Source organism: Dipteris shenzhenensis, chromosome 26 (assembly GCF_047967505.1).
Source record: "Dipteris shenzhenensis isolate YYH24624 ecotype China chromosome 26, Dip_SZ_1.0, whole genome shotgun sequence".
NCBI lineage: Eukaryota > Viridiplantae > Streptophyta > Polypodiopsida > Gleicheniales > Dipteridaceae > Dipteris > Dipteris shenzhenensis.
The window spans coordinates 28066308-28089456 of record NC_141621.1 but is presented as its reverse complement, the minus strand read 5'-3'; positions in this window follow the sequence as shown (position 1 = coordinate 28089456).

Here is a 23149-nt window from a genome sequence, read left to right as displayed (position 1 = left end):
TGAGGAGGAGAAGCGTCGGCACTATGAGGTGGGATCTTCAAGAGGGACCGTTATGGATGCATGGATTGATGGTGATAGTAGCCCTCCACCATAACCTCAAGAGGCAGTGGAGGAGGAGGTGTTCAACGATATGGTGCAAGATTTATTTTCCCATTAGTCCTCAGGTAGGGATGATAGCATAGAGCAGGACGATCTTTTTACTGCAGCATCGACACCAGTGTTTGAGGGGTGCACATTCTCTGTTCTAGGTGCCTCCCTTGAGTTACTAAACTTGTAGACGATCTATGGACGGAGCAATTCAAATTTCAAGTAAGCTTTAATTTCTATTTTTTAAACATGGTGAATTATGCTAGTGGGTCAATTACTGGAATACTTTTTCTCATTTATGGTCTTCACATGTAGGCTATTGTCTAAAATGCTTCCAAGGGAGAATAAATTACCAACCTGAAGAGATATGGCAAGACAACATATGACCTCTGTTGGAGGGTTGGATTACAAGCGCATCCATGCATGCGTCAATGATTACGTTCTATTTCGTGGACCACATAAGGAGGCAAGAGAGTGTCCTACTTGTGGCAAGGCAAGATATTGAGCAGATCTCAAAACTTTGGATGTGCCTCATAAGGTTCTGTGACATTTTTCCATAATCCCTTGCATCCAACATATATTCAAGAGAAAATCCATTGCAAAGCTCATGTCATGGCATTCCTCCCATCGATCCGATGGCAAGTAGAGATCTCCAGTAGACACTCGTACGTGGAAGCATATGGAAGACACATGGCCAAGCTTCAAGAAAGCACTTAGGAACTTGAGACTTGGATTGGGTACGGACAGGGTGAATCCTTTTGGTCTCAAAAGCACCTCTTATAGTGTATTCCTAGTGATATTGGTGAATTATAATCTTCCACCCTCTATGGTGATTAATAAAGGACATGTTATGTGATCCACTACTACACATGGGTCCTATTGCGATGCTTAAGCACCGACGTTTAGTGTGCGCAGAGGGCACTAATCGTCAGTAACCAAAGTGGGATTCATCAAGTGTTGCTATATAGCGACTTTAGGCAAGTGTCACTATATAGCGACGTTTAAAGAGCATCGCTATATAGCAACACTTATTAGACTTGTAAATAATCGCTATATAGAAACACTTATTAGACTTGTGAATGGTTGCTATATAGCGACACTGAGACATTTTCCTATAGCAACGTTTTACAGAGAGTATTTTTTCCCATACCGACTTTAAAAGATAGTTTTTTCCAATGACATTTTTTTTTTCTTTTCATATATGTTTGATCCTTTGAGAGAATAAAAGTACAAGAGCATGTACATTAAGCCTTTGAAGCTCATATATTCATGTCCAAGTTTGAGATGAAAAAAATCAATGAAGAGCATTTACATAAACGGCTTCAGCCAAGTCTAACACGCTAAACAAGTCTATCTCTAACTCTATACCGAGTTGATTTCCTATATCATCATTGTACTGTAGCATCGTACGTTCACCTAAGACTTGATCATCTTCTTCAATAAAGTGTGGTGATTCTTGATGATCATCATCATCTTCTTCCTCAATATCATGATCTCCATCTTCCTCCCGTATGATGTCATTATGCACATCTTCCTCTTGGCTCATATTATGATCTTCATCTTCTTCGCTAGATTCATCCTAATCAATTGGATCCGACATTGGTAGTGGCATCTCCATATCCACATCTCTATCTTCAAAAATTTTCTTACTTCGTGGTGCAACTTGGATCACATACCACCATCTTGGATCAGAACAATCTGGATGAAAATCCACCTATATTGAAGATGTGTGCCAAAAATGCCATCAATTATATATATGAAATAATGGTTAAGTACATGTATCAATGGATCTTTAAAAATAACCAGCTTCGATTACTTAAATCATTAGTATGCACCTACTCACAATGCTCAAGAAGAACAAAAGTATCACTTTCATCGGTCCAAAGTTTGGTGGAGTCTATTGCAAAGAAACCGCTACCGTCTTTTCTCACTGTTGCATGGGGACCGTTGTAAATAGTTCTAAACCATTTTACATCAAGAATGAAAATACTAAATCGTCTAAAATCAATTTCATAGATTTCACATATGGTTCCACAATCATCCAACTGCGAGGAGAGAAGATTGGTATCCGAAGCACTTGCTCGGCTATCTTGTGTGAAGTTAGCCATGACTCAACAATCATATGTGACTCCCTTTGAATCGATGCATTCCATGTGAAAATGTCATCCATATGACCATAATGCACTGTACTTTTTGTATTGCAAAAGAGCATCATTTAAACAATGAAGATGCATCTACTTTAAAGCGTATATTGTCACAAATAATTACTTAATTACATCAAGAGGTAAGAAACTTACATGCATCATACATCAGATGATAACTCTCGCTCATACTCGTTTATTGTCTCTCCATCGCGTTTGGCTTTATGTAGAGCCAGTTTTAGCCAATCAAGTGACATGTGAGTGGGGAGAAGGGCAAGACCCCGTGGATATGGTTGCGATCGCCTGTACATTACTTTGAATCTCATCCTTGCATTTATTATTTTTGCTTTGGCCGCTTCCTATCTCTCAATCCACTTCTGCATCTCCTTGCTATTGAGGATACAAAACTTATTGAATTTCTCCATTTGCTCTTCACTCATCTTTCTTTCAATCCCTTTTCCTTGGGGAATCTCGCCAACGATGCGATCATCATCCTTGTTATGCCAAGCCTATAGCATATCCGGATCCGTGGATGCAAGAAACTCCATGATATATACTAATGACTCTTGTACAAGCCATCCCTCTGCCATGCTTGCTTCCCGTCTTGCTCTTTGCCTTACAAATCCCTTCAAAGTTTTCATAAACTACTTGAGAAAAAACATCCACCGACTATGAATGGTACCTGCAATGGCCACCTCATCAACTATGTGCATAAACAAGTGCACTTCAGTTGTCATAATGCTCAAGGGAAAGTGCTTCTCAAGCAAGCATATGGCTTCAATGGATTCCACCCTCGCCTTCTCCATGCTCGATATGGAGATCTCTTTTTGAGATATCCACCTATTTCACATGCCCATGTAAGATATATTCATAATCAGTCTACAAATTATTTCGCTTAAATTGAAGAAAGTGCAATTAATGTGATTTGATAGTAAGCATACCTCAAGACGAGGGATATTATTGCTACATTGACATACTCTGAATGAAGCTGTTCTTGAATATAGCATTTCTAACATCTTCTTGTAAGCACCCTTTCATTGTAATTGGGAGGATGAACTATCAAAGCAACAAAGAAGTCATGTCAATTATATAACATAATCATAATTACACTAAGGCATCACGATTATCGGTACACCAATCCTATAGCTTAGAATACTTATAAGACCTTGTGCTAATCATGGGACTTGAGCCTACTAAGCTTATTGTCCTTTGAAAATGCTCCTTTCAAGCAATGCATATACCCTGTGGGTGTTTGAAAAGAGGCAATGTCTACCTTGACCACTACCTCCTCTCTCATGAAGAGGATCCATGTTGCTTTCAAGAGGACAACTTTTCTCGAAGCACACACTTGGTGCCACAAATGAGACATCCTATTCATAGCACGCAAGTCTTCTCACACTCCTCTCAGGTCTTTAGAACCAACCAAGTGTTCCCAAATAGTAGCCCCCACATTCTTGAAGATATGCATGGGATCCAAGCGATGATTGATTTGTAACTGACCCCAATAAGGAAGCTCGTGAAAGATCGATAGCCTCTTCATACCCTCTTCATACCACAAGGAGGTTCCTCTCCATTTGCCCTCCAAGCCTGAATCCAGTCACTTGGGTGTTGGTGGATCAAGCTCACCTCCACGCGCAAGATGGTCTAATGGAAGGTATCGAGCATGACCTTCGTAAACATTTTTTCTGATATGTTTGGAGTATCGTGCAAGCGATTTCAAACCCGGTCCACAAATAGGACAAGCATGGTACCTACTTGTAACAAGTCTTGCACGCATGCATGAATGTGTTAATATAAGACATGTGTGCGAAAGAGAGTCATAAAAGCATAATCCTATATTATACATGTAAAGACACAACCACGTACCTGTGCACTCTCCATATCCTGGGTAGTCATGCATGGTCCACATCAAGATACCCTTGACCAAAATGTCATTGGTATGTCTAGGAGCTCTGGAAATATCAAAGACTCGCACTCCTCTCCATAAGACATGTAACTCCTATATCAAAGGTGCCATGTACACGTCCGTATTTTTTGCCTTTTACTTCCCTGGCACAAGTAGTGTAAGCATGAGATGTCCCTTCTTTATTGTTAGCCATGGTGGGATATTGTAATTCACCAAGACTATGGGCCATGTCGACCAAGATGTCAAGCATAACCCGAAAGGATTCATGTCATCCATGGCAAGCCCAAGATGTAAGTTGCGTGGCTCCCTCGCAAAGTCCGGCCATTGATTGACTATGTGCTTCCAAGTTGCACAATCTGCAGGAATTCTCATTGTGTCATTAGTGGACCAATGAGATGCATGCCAAGTCATCAACTCCGCTATGGATTTGCATCAGAACATATGTTGTATTCTTGCAATGATGGGAAAGTGTCTCAAGACCTTTATCGGTATCTGCTCACCCTGCAAGTCATCTCTATATCATTGTTTCCCACACTTCAGACAACTAGCTAAATCTCCATGCTCACAGCAAAAGAGAATACAGTCATTACCGCAAGCATGCATGGTGTAATAATCCATACCCACCGTTGTTAGCATCTTCTTCGCTTCATCTCTTGATGCGGGCATGGTATTTGGTGCAGGAAACATCTGAGAGTGCTCTCAACGGAAGCAAGAACGGAAGAGGGAGAGAGAGAGACAGAGAGCCACACAAGTTTTGGTGGGTGCAAAACACCCTAATCTTCTTTTTCATTCATTTATATATGTGTTTGAGTATTGTACATAACCGGGGTAAAGGCACAGTGACCTTTAACCCCCACAACCTCCCACTTAAAGGACAATGTGCCTTTAAGGAAGAACAACCACTGAGCATACTATCCAATGCCCATCAATACACAACAATACCCAAACCGCTGACTAGGTAGACTCTTCATCAACATATCTACAGGGTTATCATCTGTATGAACATTGACAAGCTCTATGTATGCACTTGTCCTCAAGTACCTCCCTGATGAAATGGTACCTGACCTCAATGTGTTTGGTCTTTGCATGAAAGACCGGATTTCGTGCTAGCTGAATAGCACTCATGGAATCACTATGCAATGTCGGTACACCTGTATGAATCCCCAAATCTCCCACTAGCCGATCAAGCCATATAGCCTCCTTGCAACTCTCTATGGCTGCAACATACTCAGCCTCTGTGGTAGACAAAGCAATGCACTTCTGTGCGTGAGACATCCATGACACTGCACCACCTGCAAAGGTGAATACATAACCAGAAGTGGATCTCCTACTATCCACATGCCCTGCATAGTCTGAATCTGTGTACCCAAGTACATGCATGTCTCCTTTACCAAAGCAGATGCACATCTCCTTGGTACCCTTCATGTACCTCATGATGCACTTAATTGCCTCCCAATGCCTCCTTCCTGGATTAGCCATATACTGGCCTCATTCTAGCTAACAACTCCCACTGCAAATGCAATGTCTGGTCTAGTAGCTATCATAGCATACATAAGACTCCCAACCACTTATGCATAAGGAGCCTTGGCCATCATGGCCCTCTCCTCATCTGATTTGGGACTATCTGTATGACTCAGTTTCACATATGGAGGCAATGGAGTACTCACTGCCTTCCCCCCCTCCATATTGAAATGCTACAATACTTTTGTAACATACTCCTTTTGTGAAAGCCAAAGGAGTTTCCTACTCTGATCACGCGTGATGCGCATACCAAGAATATGACCTGCAAGTCCCAAATCCTTCATATCAAAGGCCTCATGCAACTTGGCCTTTAATGCATCTAGCTCATAAGTATTCTTGCTAGCCAATAGCATATCATCCACATATAGTGCCAGGATTATCAGGCTATTATCCTTAGCCCTTTTAGTGTAGAGGCAGTGATCAATTTCACTCCTTCTAAAACCCTGGGACCGAATGAAAGCATCAAACTTTTGATACCATTCTCTAGGCGCTTGCTTAAGACCATAGAGACTCTTCTTCAGCTTGCAAACTAAATGCTCTTTGCCCTTTTTCTTCAAAGCCTTCCAGTTGCACCATGTAAATTTCCTGATGCAAATCCCTATGCAAGAAAGCTATCTTGACATCCATCTACATAAGCTCCATATCCTCTGATGCCACTAGTCCAACCATGCATCTAAGTGTGGTCATCTTCACAACCGGAAAGAATATCTCATCAAAGTCCACACCCTTCTCTTGCTTGAACCTTTAGCGACCAAACAGGCCTTGTACCTAGGCACATCATCACTTGTGACCTTCATCTTATAGACCCATTTACATGGCAATGCTTTCTTTCCATGTGGCAAAGAAATCACTCGGGGGGGTCACTCATCATATGTAACCCTATCACGTGAGTTCAACAAAAGGATTTTTTTTATTTCTAAAATTTACAGAAATAAATATACATAAGGGACTATTTAAAATAGTTTTGGAAAAAATTTACAGATTTGTATAGAAAAGGGGTACATTTTATTAATGAAATTTTTTACAGATAAGGGACTTTAAATATAGGCCTTGAACGCACGTGATATAGAGGGTTTATACATTGTGACCCCCCCGAGAGAAATCAAGTCCCAAGTCTTATTTTTCATAAGGAAACTCATCTCTGATTGCATAGCATACTCCCACTTGCATTGATCCTCACGCATCATAGCCTCTCTGTAGCAAGAAGGCTCCCCGCAATCAGTAAGCATCACATAGTCTACCCCTGGAACAATCCTATCAGGCGGTCTAGACACTCTAGATGATCTTCTCAAGGGCATTTCAGCTTGCTTTCCCACCTACATATCAGCCACATTTGGCTCATTATTTCCACCAATAGATGATCCATCATCTACCCTTGATTGTATACCTATGGGAGTACTTGGTGGTACCATTTCTTGCACATTTGGTGCATGGACAGCTTGCTGTCTATCAACATATGCAGGTGGATTCACATCCTGGAAAGTGATTCTCCTCATTTCAACATCCCTCATGGGTGCCTTATGCATCTTCTTCTCATTGAAGACTACATCATGGCTATGTATGATCTTCTTTGCTTCTGGATCCCAGAGACGATAGCCCATCTCTCCACTTTCACCATAACCCAGAAAGATGCATTTCCTAGACTTTGGATCTAGCTTCTTTCGAAGCTCTTTTGGCACATGTGCATATGCCTCACACAAAAATATACACAAATGAGAGTAAGAGGGTTTCTTGCCACTCCATGCCTCTTTAGGAATACCACCATCCAAACTCTTACTAGGTGATCTATCGATCACATGCACTACAGTCTTCATTGCTCAGCCCAAAAACCACCAGAAAGACTTGCATTGGAAAGCATGCATTGCAACCTTTCTTGAATGGTACGGTTCATCTTTTCTGCAACTGGATTTTGCTCTAGAGTACGAGGGGATGTGAGCTCCCTCTTAATTCCATGTGTATCACAGAAATGCTGAAAGTCATGAGAGAGATACTCTCCACCATTGTCAGTCCGTAGGCATTTAAGCATTCTACCTGACTGATTCTCAACCAAGGCTAGCCATTTCTGAAATACCTGGAACACATCACTCTTCCAAGCTATAGCATAAGCCCACACTTTCCTAGTTGCATCATCAATGAATGTCACATAGTATTCAGCCCTGCCTAATGACCGTGTAGGCATGGGACCACATACGTCTGAATGCACCAAATCAAGCTTTTCAAACTCTTTCTTTCCCCTTTTTCATCTCAAACTTGGAGATGAATATATAAGATTTTTGATCTCAAACTTGATGTACATGCTCTTGTATTTTTTTCTTTCAAAGGATCAAACATGTATGAAACAAAAAAAAAATGTCATTAGAAAACACTCTCTGTTAAAGGATGGTATAGGGAAAACACTCTCTGTTAAACATCGGTATAGGAAAGCTTCACAGATTTGGTATATACTGACCATTACACTTCTATCATTAGTCGATATATACCGACCTTATGAGTCGGTATATACCAGGGATTTGGGACAGAATTAAAACGGGCATTTTAAATCGGTGAATTAAAACATTTTAAACATTTTTTGACCCCCCTTGAGCGATTTAAATCGGTCCCACCAAGTTTTTTTACCGAGATCGGATGAAGCTAGCTATCGAACCGTAAAACTAGTTACCATGCGATACAAGGGCAGATATACTGACCTGTGTTTATCTATACCATGCGGTGATGTATATACTGCACGGTATACTTCATGTGCCGCTTGGGTTTTTGATACATATCGAGCAATATTGTGAACATACCATGCAATGCGATTTCTTATATATACTTAGCACCGACCTCGTACTGTTTGCATTCCCAAGAATCTAGCTTTGCTTGGAGTCTCGAAAAAAAACTAATTTGTGAGTTTTTTTATCCTTTCAAAAAGTGTTCGGTGTCAGTGGTGAGATCGCTTAGGCCAGCTAATATCTACCCACACTAGGATCTCACTAGGATGCAAAATGGATAAATGCATAGATCTCAGTTGATGGTTTATCGTTTGTGATTTAAAAGGATTATTTTTTTAAGAATGCTTTTTTAAAAATATATTCGAAGTTATTTTCACATAAATATAAGAAAGAAAGTTTTTTTCGTAGACATTAGCGTCTCACAGTTTTTGGTATGTACAAACCAATAAAGAAATTACTTGTTTAATAGTTACTAGCTTCTAAAGGTTGCAAAAAACTAGTAAAAAATATATATGATATTGAATGTAAGTATCTACATGCCAGTGGAGAGTCTGCGTATGCTGACTTGTAACTACTCGCATATGGATACAAAATACCTTTGAACCTACCAGTGGGCGGTCTGCATATGCCGACCGGTAACTACTCGCACATGGATGTGAAATTGAAAATGATATATTATAGTTTATATGTACTTATTAGGAAGATGAAAGTACTTGGCTTTCGCCGGTTGTGGCTCACATTCGCCAGCTAATAACAACCCATTAAACGTCTAGCCGGTTGTGTAGCTCACAATTTCTAGCTTGTATAAATCCACAAATTACATGTTAGAGAACATTACACACTATACTAGTTTACTTGTAAGAAAACATTTGTGGCATTCTATACTATGCATTTATGTGCAGAGATTAATACTATCTTATCATAACAATTCGTTGATCTTATGTAAGTATGATATGTATGTCTAAACTTGCGTTAAATATATCTAACCTAGGTAGCATCCTTCACTTCGTAGATTCAAACATATGGTCTTGATAACTGCACATGTAGATATTACTGGCTACTACACTAGTGTGTGTGAAATACCAACATTCGCACTCGAGGGGTGCACCAATAAGTAATCCTAGGTATCACATGTGTTTAAGGAGTATTAAAAAAACCCCTCAAAGAAAAATGTCCCAATAAAACCACCCCTCTTTACTTATAAACTAACGGATTTTTTTCTAAAGTTGAATAAAAACCCCCTACTGTTATTGTAAACTTGTTAAAATTTTTCCAAAAGTGGAATTTAAAATACCCCTTCTTTTGAATGCACATGGTACACTAAAATGTTGGGAGGTGAACCCCCTGAGCATTTGCATGCAGAGCATGATGTTGCGAATGATCATAGTGCGTATAAATGCTTACTCGAGAAAGAGTGAGACTTGGGAAAAGGTAACTTGCCATCCCACACCTATTTCTACAGGCAGATTATCATGTCTATAACCATCCATTTATGTCGGGAGGGGGCAAGACGATTGCATGGTTGCTCTCTCTTGAGCTCTAACAAACTTACATTTGTTTCCAATGACATGTTAGTGACATTGTATTAAGTTGCTGAAACCATATTAATGAACTGAGATGGTTTCTCTCTTTTACATGTACAACAATCATGGCAGATAGACAAAATAGGGTAGGACAGCATCAACCGCCAATGGAGACTCAAGGAAGAGGCCAAAGTGTTGCAAAACCGTAGGATTTTATACAATGTTTGGGCATCCAAAGTGGAAGTGCAACCTTTACAACCAAGTCTTTAAAGGATCGGCCATGCAAATAAGAAAACATTTAATTGGCAAACGATGAAGAAAAACTAATAAAGATATGTGAGGGACCAAAGTCTCGAATCCATTGCTGGCATCCTGCAAGGCATTAACTATGCAGAAAGTAGAGTCACCTGTGTACAAGCTGAAGATTTAAATGAGTGAACATTTACAATGTGGAACTATTCTAATGTCCAATTTGACATTGATTTGGACCATGGATGTTCTTAATCAATCAATTGCTAGTTTCTTACGTAACTTAAATTAAAAAGTGAGATTACAAGTAGGAGTAAACTTATACCGTGCGAGCAGCCACCTCAGCCCAATCGACTGTCGCTCCCATTGCCTCTTGCTCAATGAACCACGGCCTTGTTCCTATCCGAAATGCGCGCCGCGTCTCTGCATCCGTAGGAAGCCGACCCATCGCAGCTTGCTGTGGATCCAATTTACGAGAGTTAGAGTTAGCTAAAGTGCATGTAATATGTAAGTAAAACAAATAGAACAATACATTAAATGGGAAGAAGTAGACTTACCACGGTTGCCTCGAACGCATACCGTCCGCCTGCACCAAAGTGCGAAGTACCTACGACGTCCAGCCGTCTCTTCGCAGCCCTCCTCTGACCCTCGAACATTTCGGGATGGTCCCTATGTTGCTTCTTGAAGTACTTCCAATCAGCTTTGTCTGCCCAGCTGGGTTTAGCCAACCCCTTTGTAATGGAAGTACGCAAGGTTGATCTGCGATGCTTTAGGACCAAACCCATGCGCTCGAGCATATAATTGTTATTAAACTCCACATTTGGCGGATTAGGATATCTTTGTTTTAACTCATTGATCACCGCCTGCTTCTTTTGGGCATCTTGATACCGCCAATCGATATTTATGCCGCTCTTGAAGTGATGACTCATCAACCTCCTCATGGCGGCCATCACTGCTTTGCCCTTTTTGTCTTCTATTATCTCTCCGGCAGATGTGATTTGATAGGAGAGATCCCCTGATGAGTAAGGGGGACTGACGGTAGCAGAGTATGAAGGAGTGGAAGCTGCGTGACCGCTTCCGGATCGAGGAGTAGCTGTGGGAGTAGGAGAGGGAAAGGGACCTGACTGATACTGTGTCTCCGGACCAAGTGGAGACCTAAAGGAGCGTGAGTGTGCTGACTCGTCTACATCTCCTGAGTCAGCACAACATGAGCCGCCCATCCTACTCTTTCTTCCCTTGCGGGAGGCATGCGCAGGTGATGATCCCGCGGTCGAAGGGGCGCGAGGGGATGGCTGGGCAGTACGTCCACCCGTCGGTGTAGGGGAAGGAATTGCGGAGGTCCTCTGAGAGAGCAGAGAGAAGAATCTCGCTGCCTCCTCATCGCTCATCTGCGCTACAAACTCGTCGGGAGTCCCGACAAAGCCATGCGCTTCTCTCATTCTCTTTTTCCGCATGAGCATAAGCTCCTTCTCTTTTTCCGCATGAGCATAAGCATGAGCTTATGCTTATGCCTATGCTTAAGCATAAGCATGAGCATAAGCTCATGCTTATGCTCATGCATAGGCATAAGCATAAGCTCATGCTTATGCTCATGCGGAAAAAGAGAAGGATCTTATGCTCATGCATGAGCATGAGCTTATGCGTAAGTTTCCGCATGAGCTTATGCGGAAATAGAGAATGAGAGAAGCTTATGCTTCTCTCATTCTCTTTTTTCGCATAAGCTCCTTCTCTTTTTCCGCATGAGCATAAGCATGAGTTCATGCTCATGCATGAGCATAAGCATGAGTTCATGCTCATGCGGAAAAAGAGAAAGAGCTTATGCTCATGCTCCTTCTCTTTTTCCGCATGAGCATAAGCTCCTTCTCTTTTTCCGCATGAGCATAAGCTCATGCGGAAAAAGAGAAGGAGCTTATGCTCATGCGGAAAAAGAGAATGAGAGAGGCATAAGCGGAAAAAGAGAAAGAGCTTATGCGGGAAAAGAGAATGAGAGAAGCATAAGCTCCTCTCATTCTCTTTTTCCGCATGAGCATAAGCTCCTTCTCTTTTTCATGCTCATGCTTATGCTCATGCGGAAAAAGAGAAGGAGCTTATGCGAAAAAGGAGAATGAGAGAAGCATAAGCTTCTCCCTTTCTCTATTTTTGCATAAGCTAATGCGGTAACAAGCATAAGCTCATGCTCATGCATGAGCATAAGCATGAGCTTATGCTTATGCATAAGCATAAGCTCATGCTTATGCTCATGCGGAAAAAGAGAAAGAGCTTATGCAGAAAAAGAGAATGAGAGAAGCATAAGCATAAGCTTCTCTCATTCTCTTTTTCCGCATAAGCTCATAAGCATAAGCATAAGAGAAGGAGCTTATGCGTAAGTTTCCGCATGAGCTTATGCGTAAGTTTCCGCATGAGCTTATGCGGAAATAGAGAATGAGAGAAGCTTATGCTTCTCTCATTCTCTTTTTCCGCATAAGCTCTTTCTCTTTTTCTGCATGAGCATAAGGGAAAAAAGAGAAGGGGGGAAAATGAGAAAAAGAGAAGGGGGAAGACGGAAAGAGAGAGAGGGGAAGAGAGGGTTCCTACGCCCATTACTGCAGCTAGCGCTTAAGGCGCTAGCTGCAGGCCAATGCAAATAACAAATATATTAAATGGAAAGAAGAGGAAGCACTTACCTGTAAAAGTATGTCCCGCTCGGTGTAGTGGACTGGCCCCACAAAAGAGAGAGTATGTCCCGCTCGGTGTAGTGGACTGGCCCTACAAAAGAGAGAAAACAACCCATTTTTTCAAATAAGATATTAGTGGAAAGAGGAGATCACAAAAGCAACTTCTTGAAAGGAGACAAGGAAAGAGAAGATTGAGGAGACAAGGAGAAAGAGAAGGAAAGCAATAGGGGAAAAAGAAGAGGTGAGTTTTCTTTCTTTCTTTCTTTCTTTCTTGAAATTTCGTTTTTGGTTTCAATCATTTCAAATCAAGCATGAAAACTAGTTTAGCACTTTAGCAATACAAGTAGAAATACTCACAAAACCAAAGCTAACAAACAAACAACCTACATTGTTGAAACAAACTCACCTTTTCAAGAACTTTCTTCCTGGAAACCAAAGAGGGAAAAAGGAGAGAGAGGGAGTACAAGAGGTAGGAGAAGGGTGAGGAGTGGGAAATAGAGTGGGAGGTTGCCTGGAATAGATGGGAGGTCGTCGAAATAGGTGGGAGGAGATTTTGGGTTGCTTACTGTAGAGATTAGGAATGGATTATGCAAAAACGCCGCGGGTTTCGTCGTTTCGGGTTTTAACCCACAGCGTCGCTATATAGCGACGCTGTTTCGTCGCTATATAGCGACGTTTTTAATTTAAAACGTCGCTATATAGCGACGTTTTAAATTAAAAACGTCGCTATATAACGACGAAACAGAGCGTCGCTATATAACGACGCTTACTGTTTATTTTTTTGTGTAGCCTCTCGTGAAGCTCAAACATGCTATGCTTATAATTGTCAATATCTTCTCTTACTATATAGCCTTACCATATAGGATTTTTAGTTTCAATCCTTACTATATAGCGACATCATTTTTTTTATATGGCCTCAAGAGAAGCTCGAATTAAACATGCTATGCTCATAATTGTCAATATTTCCTCTTCATGCTTATGTTGTGGTTTTATAAGTGTAGATGGAAGGGACGAGTGGAAGCTCATTCAATGATGCGCCAACGCCCGGGAGCACGAAGTGGCTTACGGAGAGGTTATATTGTCATTGCACTCATTGCAAGCGAGAAGTACGACATCAACGTCGTATTATCATGTGCCACTTGCGGATGTATGGGGAGGAGCCGGAACCAGTACCCCCCGTTGGTGTTGCACATGTTGATGGATCATCGGTAAGTCAAAGCTATTTAAGTTCGCAATCTTATTGTATACCCGGAAATAGAAGATCTTCTATTTAAACGAATGAGCTTATGACAGGATGAGGAGGGTGACGAGGGTACACATATACCTTCTCACTCTCAACAAGACTATAGTCTCCCGGATGACGACGAGGGTATGGTCGACATGATGGATTCCATTTTTAGGGGCACTACATCCCACGTACACGTGATGTCAGAGTCTGAGGTCAAAATGCGAGAGTTGCAATCAACACAATTGTACGAGGGTGCTAGGATGTCTAAACTACGTGCTTGTATCTCAATCTTGAATCTACAAGTACAGTATGGGTGGTCGGATACAAGTGTCTCGGCCTTAATGAGGTTAGCCCTTGCATTAATTTGACTCATTATTTGGATATTGTTTGTTTTGAGAATCATCATTTGGATAGTGTCTTTGTCATAGGTTGCTCCAAAAGATGTTGCCTGCACCAAATACCATGCCCGCATCAAGAGATGAAGCGAAAAAGATGCTAACAACGGTGGGTATGGATTATGATACCATCCATGCTTGTCGTAATGATTGTATTCTCTTTCGTCATGAGCATGGAGATTTGGCTAGTTGTCCAAAGTGTGGGGAACAACGATATAGAGATGACTTGCAAGGTGAGCGGATACCGGTAAAGGTCTTGAGACACTTTCCCATCATTGCAAGAATACAACACATGTTCCGATGCAAATCCATAGCGGAGTTGATGACATGGCATGCATCTCATCGGTCCACTGATGACACATTGAGGATTCCCGCAGATTGTGCAGCTTGGAAGCACATAGATAATCAGTGGCCGGACTTTGCGAGGGAGCCACGCAACTTACATCTTGGGCTAGCCATGGACGGCGTGAATCCTTTCGGGTTACGCTCGACATCTTGGTCGACATGGCCCATAGTCGTGGTGAATTACAATATCCCACCATGGCTAACAATAAAAAAGGGACACCTCATGCTTGCACTACTTGTGCCAGGAAAGTACAAGGCAAAAAACATGGACGTGTACATGGTACCTTTGATAGAGGAGTTACAGATATTATGGAGAGGAGTGCAGGTCTTTGATATTTCCAGAGCTCCTAGGCATACCAATGATATTTTGGTCAGGGGTATCTTGATGTGGACCATGCATGACTACCCAGGATATGGAGAGTGCGCAGGTACGTGGTTATGTCTTTACATGTACAATGAGGGATTATGCTTTTTTTACTCTCTTTTGCACGCATGTCTTGTACTAACATATTCATGCACGCGTGCAGGACTTGTTACAAGTGGGTACCATGCTTGTCCTGTTTGTGGACCCGCTCTCAAATCGCTTGCACGCTACTCCAAACATATGAGGAAAAATGTTTATGAAGGTCATGCTCGATACCTTCCGCTCGACCATCTCGCACGTGGAGGTCAGCTTGATCCACCACCATCATATTTGAAAGCAAGTGATTGGATTCAAGCTTGGAGGGAGAATGGAGAGGAACCTCCTCCTGGTATGAAGAGGCTATCGATCTTTCACGAGCTTCCTTATTGGGGTCAGTTACAAATCAATCATCTCTTGGATCCCATGCATATCTTTAAGAATGTGGGGGCTACCATTTGGGCACACTTGGTTGGTTCCAAGGACTCGAGAGGAGTGCGAGAAGACTTGCGTGCTATGAATAGGATGTCTCGTTTGTGGCCCCAAGTGCATGCTTCGGGAAAAGTTGTCCTCCCGAAAGCAACGTGGATCCTCTCTACGAGGGAGGAGGCAGCGATCAAGGCAGACATTGCCTCTTTTCAAACACCGACAGGGTACATGCGTTGCTTGAAAGGAGCATTTTCAAAGGACAATAAGCTTAGTGGCCTCAAGTCCCATGATTGGCACAAGGTCTTACAGGTATTCTAAGTAGAATTAGTGTACCGATAATAGTGATGCATTAGCGTAATTATTATTATGTTATATTGTTGACATGATTTCATTGTTGCTTTGATAGTTCATCCTTCCAATTACAATAAAAGGGTGCTTACAAGAAGATGTTAGAAATGCTATATTCAAGATCTGTGGTATTGTGAGGTATGCTTACTATCAATTCGCATTATGTATTTTCTTCATGGACATGTGAAATAGGTGGATATCTCAAATATCTTACATATGCATGGACATGTGAAATAGGTGGATATCTCAAAAAGAGATCTCTATATCGAGCATCGAGAAGGGTAGGGTGGAATCCATCGAAGCCGTATGCTTGCTTGAGAAGCACTTTCCCTCAAGCATTATGACAACTCAAGTCCACTTGCTTGTGCACATAGTTGATGAGGTGGCTATAGCAGGTACCGTTCATAATCGATGGATGTTTTTTCTCGAGCGGTTTATGAAAACTTTAAAGGGGTTTGTAAGACAAAGAGCAAGACCAGAAGCAAGCATGGCAGAGGGATGGCTTGTGTAAGAGTCATTAGTATATATCACAGAGTTTCTTGCATCCACGGATCCTGATATGCCGCAAGCTTGGCACAACAAGGATGATGATCGCATCATTGGCGAGGTCCCCCAAGGAAAAGGGATTGAAAGAAAGATGAGCGAAGAGCAAATGGAGAAATTCAATAAGTTTTGTATCCTCAATAGCGCTGAGATGCATAAGTGGATTGAGAGATATGAAGTGGCCAAAGCAGAAAGAATAAATGCAAGGACGAGATTCAGAGTAATGTACAGGCGATCACAACCATATCACGAGATCTGGCTCTTCTCCCTACTCACATGTCAATTGATTGGCTACAACTAGCTGTACGTAAAGCCAAACGTGATGGAGAGACAATAAACGAGCGCGAGCGGGAGTTATCATCTGGATGTATGGTGCATGTAAGTTTCTTATCTCTTGACGTAATTAAGTAATTATTTGTGGCAATATATGCTATAAAATAGGTGCATCTTCATTGATTTAATGATGCTCTTTTACAGTACAAAAAGTACAGTGCATTATGGTCATATGGACGACATTTTTGCGTGGAACGCATCGATTCAAAGAGAGTCACGTATGATTGTGGAGTCATGGCTAACTTCACACAAGATAGCCGAGCAAGTGCTTCGGATACCAATCTTCTCTCCTCACAGTTGGATTATTGTGGAACCATACGCGACATCTATGAAATTGATTTCAGACGATTTACTATTTTCATTCTTGATGTAAAATGGTTTAGAACTACTTACAACGGTCCCCATGCGACAGTGAGAAAAGATAGTAGCGGTTTCTTTGCAATAGACTCCACCAAACATTGGACCGATGAAAGTGATACTTTTGTTCTTCCCGAGCACTGTGAGCAGGTGCATACTAATGATATAATTAGTCAAAGCTTTCATTTTTAAAGTCCATTGATATATATATAATTGATGACATTTGGCACCCATCTTCAATATAGGTGGTTTTTCATCCGGATCGTTCTGATCCAAGATGGTGGTACGTGATCCAAGTTGCACCACGAAGTAAGCAAATATTTGAAGATCGAGATGTGGATATGGAGATGCCACTACCAATGCCGGATCCAATTGATGAATCTAGCGAAGAAGATGTAGATCACCATATGAGGCAAGAGGAAGATGCACATAATGACATCGCACGAGAGGAGGATGGAGATCACAATATTGACGAAGAAGACAACAATCATCAAGATCAATCACCACACTTAAGCTTTATTGAAGAAGATGATCAAATACTTTTAGGTGAACGTACGATACTAGAGTACAATGATGATATAGGAGATCAACTCGGTATAGAGTTGGAGATAGACTTGCTTGGCGCCTTAGACTTGGCTCAAGATGAAACAGTTGATGTAAATGCTCTTATTTAATTTTTCTCATCTCAAACTTCGACATGAATATATGAGCTTCAAAAGCTTGATGTACATGCTCTCATTTTTTAATTCTCTATAAGCTCAAACATGTCTGAAAATTTTAAAAATTTTGTCATTGGAAAAAAATAATTTTTAAGGCCTTAAAAAAAAAAAAAACTCTCTGTAAAACGTCGCTATAATATTTTGTCTCAGTGTCGCTATATAGCGACTTTTAAATGTCGCTATATAGCGACTTTTACTGACGTCGCTATATAGCGACTTTTCTAAATAGTCGCTATATAACGACTATTTAGCAAAAGTCGCTATATAGCGACGATTTACGACACCCGATTTTTATACCGACGATTAACGCTAAGCGGGCGCTAATCGTCGGTACGTAAACGTTGCAATAGGATGCGTGTGTAGTAGTGTTGGCACCCTTGCAAATCAAAATGCATTTAGTATCATAATTTGGACACCTTTATCGAGAAGAAGCCAAGGCCATACACACACAATAGTAGTAGATAGATCTTATATTATAAGTCTGAAGTTGGATAACTAGTCCTCAAATTGGCCATAAAAGTTAAATAAACTGATTGCCTAATCTCATCAATTAATCCACCAAGAAGATAGTACCATGTAGGACTTACTAGTGCAATTTAGGCATATATTTTTCTTCCATGTCACAGTAGACTGCAATATAAATTTCATCAGGAACTACCAAGGAGTTTCCATTGACTCTCTTGTTGTGACAAAACAAAACCAAAAACATGAAGCAACTCTTGATATAACATACAAAAGGTCATATATAAAGAATGCTTCAACATGGACAAACCATGATAACAAAAGGGAACTTGGTATACCACCACCAAGCACCAAAGAACTGCCTTGATGTGGACCCTTGGAACCTTTAGAATGCTATCTTTGACTGCCTCTTGGCAACTTTTCCTCCTTTCAGCTTGTGTGCTCTTCCAAGAGCTACGTGGGCTGAAGACAAGCCTGCTCAAGTACAATCTACAATGGCATTTTGCCCCTTTATTTAGGGTAGGGCCTTTCAGCCCCTACCTCTTGAATGGTTGAAAACAAAGGCCTTGTTCCTGCATGACTTGATCCTATAATCTGCCAACCTATAGCTTTATTAGCCTTCCTTTGAGCTAACCGATCATCTTACGCACCTAGTCAACCAGATAGTTATGACCCAAAGCCTCACCATTTCTAGGGTTCTTCCTACACCAGCCATGTATTCACATGAGGGCCTCTCTACCCTCCACTTGGGCCTTGTAACAGCCTCACATGACAACCTTCTGTAGCCTCTATGTGCTGCCCATATGGCAACCTTCCATGCTACCCACATGGAAGCTATACATCCTCAATTTGTTGTTGCCTCTACTCATCCTTAATGCCTCTTTTCATACTCAAATCTACCCACATGGCATCTTGTACATATGCCCCATGATAGGGTAGAGGTATGAAGGATATTGTATGCTCATTTATTTCCCTAGTAGATAAATTTGGTTTGTATGCCTATTTTGAATAGACAGACATCACCTTTTCTTGGCTGACTTGCACTCTAGCCCCCTTTACATGCACACCTCAGCCTCAATCATTCTCATCCATATAATCAGTGGATCAAAAATTCAGAGAGGTAAACATGAATCTATAAAGTGCCTTTGTGCTTTTGTAAGTGATCCACATATTTATCAAAGCATTGGCAACAACAATATTATTTCCCATCAAACCCTATCTAATAATTTCAGCACAATACCAAATTTTGGCAAACCCTATGTTGCCAATGGATTTAAAAATGTAAATGATGGTATTACAATTGGATACATGCTTATGTTGCACCATTCAAGACAATTTGTTGCTTCCTCACCATGCCCATGTTGTGCATATTGTGTGATCAATGTAGAGACTAGGACACAACATTCTAAAAAATCTTATCAAGCACATGTGCCCTTATGACATGCTCCTATGCTGCCATAGGCTTTTAAGATACAAAACACCCACTTCATTCATTTAAAACAACATCCTCATCATAAAAATCATCATGCACAGGAGCTACACTGTAATCCACAACACACAATGCATGAACATCAATGATATCTCTGACATCATGTAAGCATATGTATATCTTTCTCCTTCCTCATAACATAGGCGCATAACCAAGCCATCTCATACAAGTAATGCTGCATTATGACATCTTGGATTTGAACAATCTGCATTATGGAGTGGTCCTCGGATTTCCTCCATATCAATCAAGTTGGTCATATGTTGCACATTTGGATCCACACCAAACTCAAGCCCCACCTACACTAACAACAGCAGCTGCTATAGTAGAGGAAGCCATACCACTACCTCTTCCCCATACCCTATGAAAATAGCTACAGAACCCTTTGAGCTAGTTGGATATGATATAACAAGAACTTCCTACATCAGAGGCTAGTAATTCATACATTATTGACTCTAATTGTAAAACCCTTGAATCCAGAACACCAAAGGTGATCGAATTTCTGATTGAGGAAGCCCTCAAGCATGAATGTCACAAATATCTTCTCTTAGATCAAGGCTCAAATTTAAATTAGAAGTGATGGGAATTTTTTCCAACTCCTCGGGCCTAGAAGGACGAAGAGAGCAGCCATGGTGGAGCAAGTTCTAGCCACCGCGGTGGAGAAATTTGCAGTAGCCACGGTGAGGGTTGTTTTTTTGAAACACTGTTGGAAGTCCAAAGAGCAAGCTATAATACCCTGTAAGAAGATCATGATAGATGTTTGCAAAAGCTTGTCGTGGCTTTTGATAGTTATGAAAAGCAGTCCGTCGCCTTGCAAGATTTCCAAACTAGAGTGGAGCTTAGAAGGAGCTATTGGACAAGATTCTTTGAGAAAGTATCAAAGAAGATTGACTTTCAGGCATAGCAATTGCTGATGCATGAGAATAAATATTTATTTTGCCCATCTCTCAATACTTGTTACTTTCCAAGAGCTGCAATCTCTAGGGGTGCATTATTTTGAACCATTTGTGAAGGTTTGGGGTCCATCCAGATAGCTTGTATGGAGGTTCAGGTGAGATAATCTTTGGAACAATGCAACACAATGATTATGATGAGATTTGTTTGTTAATGATGTAACTTTGAAGAGACAGTTAGTTCATAGTTCATTTTGTGTAGTTGTGTTGTTTTGTTTTATTTCATGGTTTGAAAACATTGAAAATTTTGTTTGTTTTGTAAGAAATTCCATGAGAAATGAGTTTTCTCACTCTTACTATGAATGGTTTTCTACAGAATATTGCTTGAAATAGATTTCGAGATGTTTTGGAGCATATAATTTGTTTTGAAGTAAGAACCATCAACTTCATCAATCCTGGAACACATTTGGGACCACTGGGAGGGACAAGTTTGATCACATTTTTCTTTCAAAGCACTTTGCTCCAAGAATCAGGTACTGTTCATTCATGTAGTTCTAGAATGTTTTTAGTTTTCAACTCAAATCAGGGTCTATCAGAGCAACTTGCATGGAGATTCAGGTGAGAAAACCTTTAGAACAATGCAAGACAATGAAAATAATAAGATTTTATGATGCAACTTTGAAGAAGCAGTTAATTTGTAGTTTGTTTTAGTAATTTTGTTGTTTTCTTTAAGCTACATGAATGACTTGAGATCTAGTCATGTTGGAGGCCAAGTTTGGTAGCCTAAGGCTCTATGGGAGCTAGTGGTCTATACAAGGGGAGACTTTGAGTGGCACCGCATTTAATGCATTCATGGCACATGCATGCATTGTAGTCTAAAGAAGAGGAAATTTGATGTTTGTCCAAATGAAATGAGGGAAGACAAACCTGTTGCTCTAAATGGAGGAGATTTGAACATCCTCCCTCTTCTTCGGCATCGATCTCGAGAAAGCTTATGATCAAATCCACTCGAACTCCCTCCTAGTAGTCCTTGAGAAGCTGGGATTTGGCCAAGGATTCATACGTATGGTCAAACCTCTTTTTGGCAATGCCTCAGCAGTCCTTTGTTTAAATGGCGGGGCGGTGGGCCGCTATGACCTTAAGAGATCTATTCGGAAAGGCTCTGCTCGCCCCCCTTCTATTTTCCCTCCACACAATTCCTCTAATCCACCTCCTCAAGCAAGGCAGAACCTCTGGCTGAATCAAAGGCCTAATGCTCCCCTTAGGATCCAACCTAGCCACTCAGCTGCTTGCAGACGACACTATGGTTATCATGATCAAAGACGAACAAAGTGTCCACCATCTGATGCAAGAGATGCAATCCTTCTGCATCGCCTCAGGTTCCAAATGCAGCTGGGTGAAAACCTTCGTCATCCACACTGCCAACGGTCCCCCCCAGACTGGCTCAGCAACCGCCAAGTTCAACTAGTCCCGAGAGGCGAAGTAGTGGTGTCTTGGTATAAAACCTTCTTTTTAATGTCCCTTTCCTAGTGATGAATATCTCTATCACTCAGTTTGAAAGCAGCAGGAAGTGAAGAGGTGCATGATGTTTATTACCCCCAACTTCATGTCATCTTTTTGGTGGAGACGTTTGGTACGTTTGGTATTAGATTCATCCCACCTTACTAAACGGTCTTGGGTATACTTGATTGCATGTTATGCCTAGTATAGGCATGTGTTTTCTAATGTGATAAAGAAGATGCCTAGAAGAACTTTGTTAGAAGAGATTGCAGCTTGTTTAAGAGAACTAGAAGATTGTGAAGGTGATGCTCAAGCTATTCGCACGGTCATCATGATCATATCGTTTATGTTTGCACTCTTGAATATGTTGGTGAATCGACAATGCCAATAGTAGGCATAATGATGGATTGGGGATTGTTTCATGCACTAGCAACTTGGTGTGAAGAAGAGTTGAGTCTTTGGGTAGTTTTTGACTATAACAGTGGAGTGGTGATTCTCAATGCTTTCAACTTCTTTTGCTATGCAAATGATGAAGAGTCCAATACCTTGAAGCTATTATGTGCACTTACAATTGTGAGAAGGGTGATTCTTAAATGCATGTATACACAATGTTTTCATGGTGAAGGGTTAGGGTTTAGGGATGAGGGTTTAAGTTTAGAAGTTTATGGGTTAGGGTTTGGGTTAAGGTTTACAGTTTACAATTTAGAGTTTAGGGGTTTTGTGTTGGAGTTTAGGGTTTAGGGTCTACAGGTTTAGGGGATAGGGTTAGGGTGTAAGGTTTAAGATTTAGAGGTTTATGGGTTAGGGTTAGGGTTGAGGCTTTAAGCTTAAGGGTTTAAGGGTAGGGTTAAGGGTTAGGGTTTAGCAATGATGGTTTAGGGATTAGGGTATGGAGATTTAGGGTTTAGGACATAGGGAT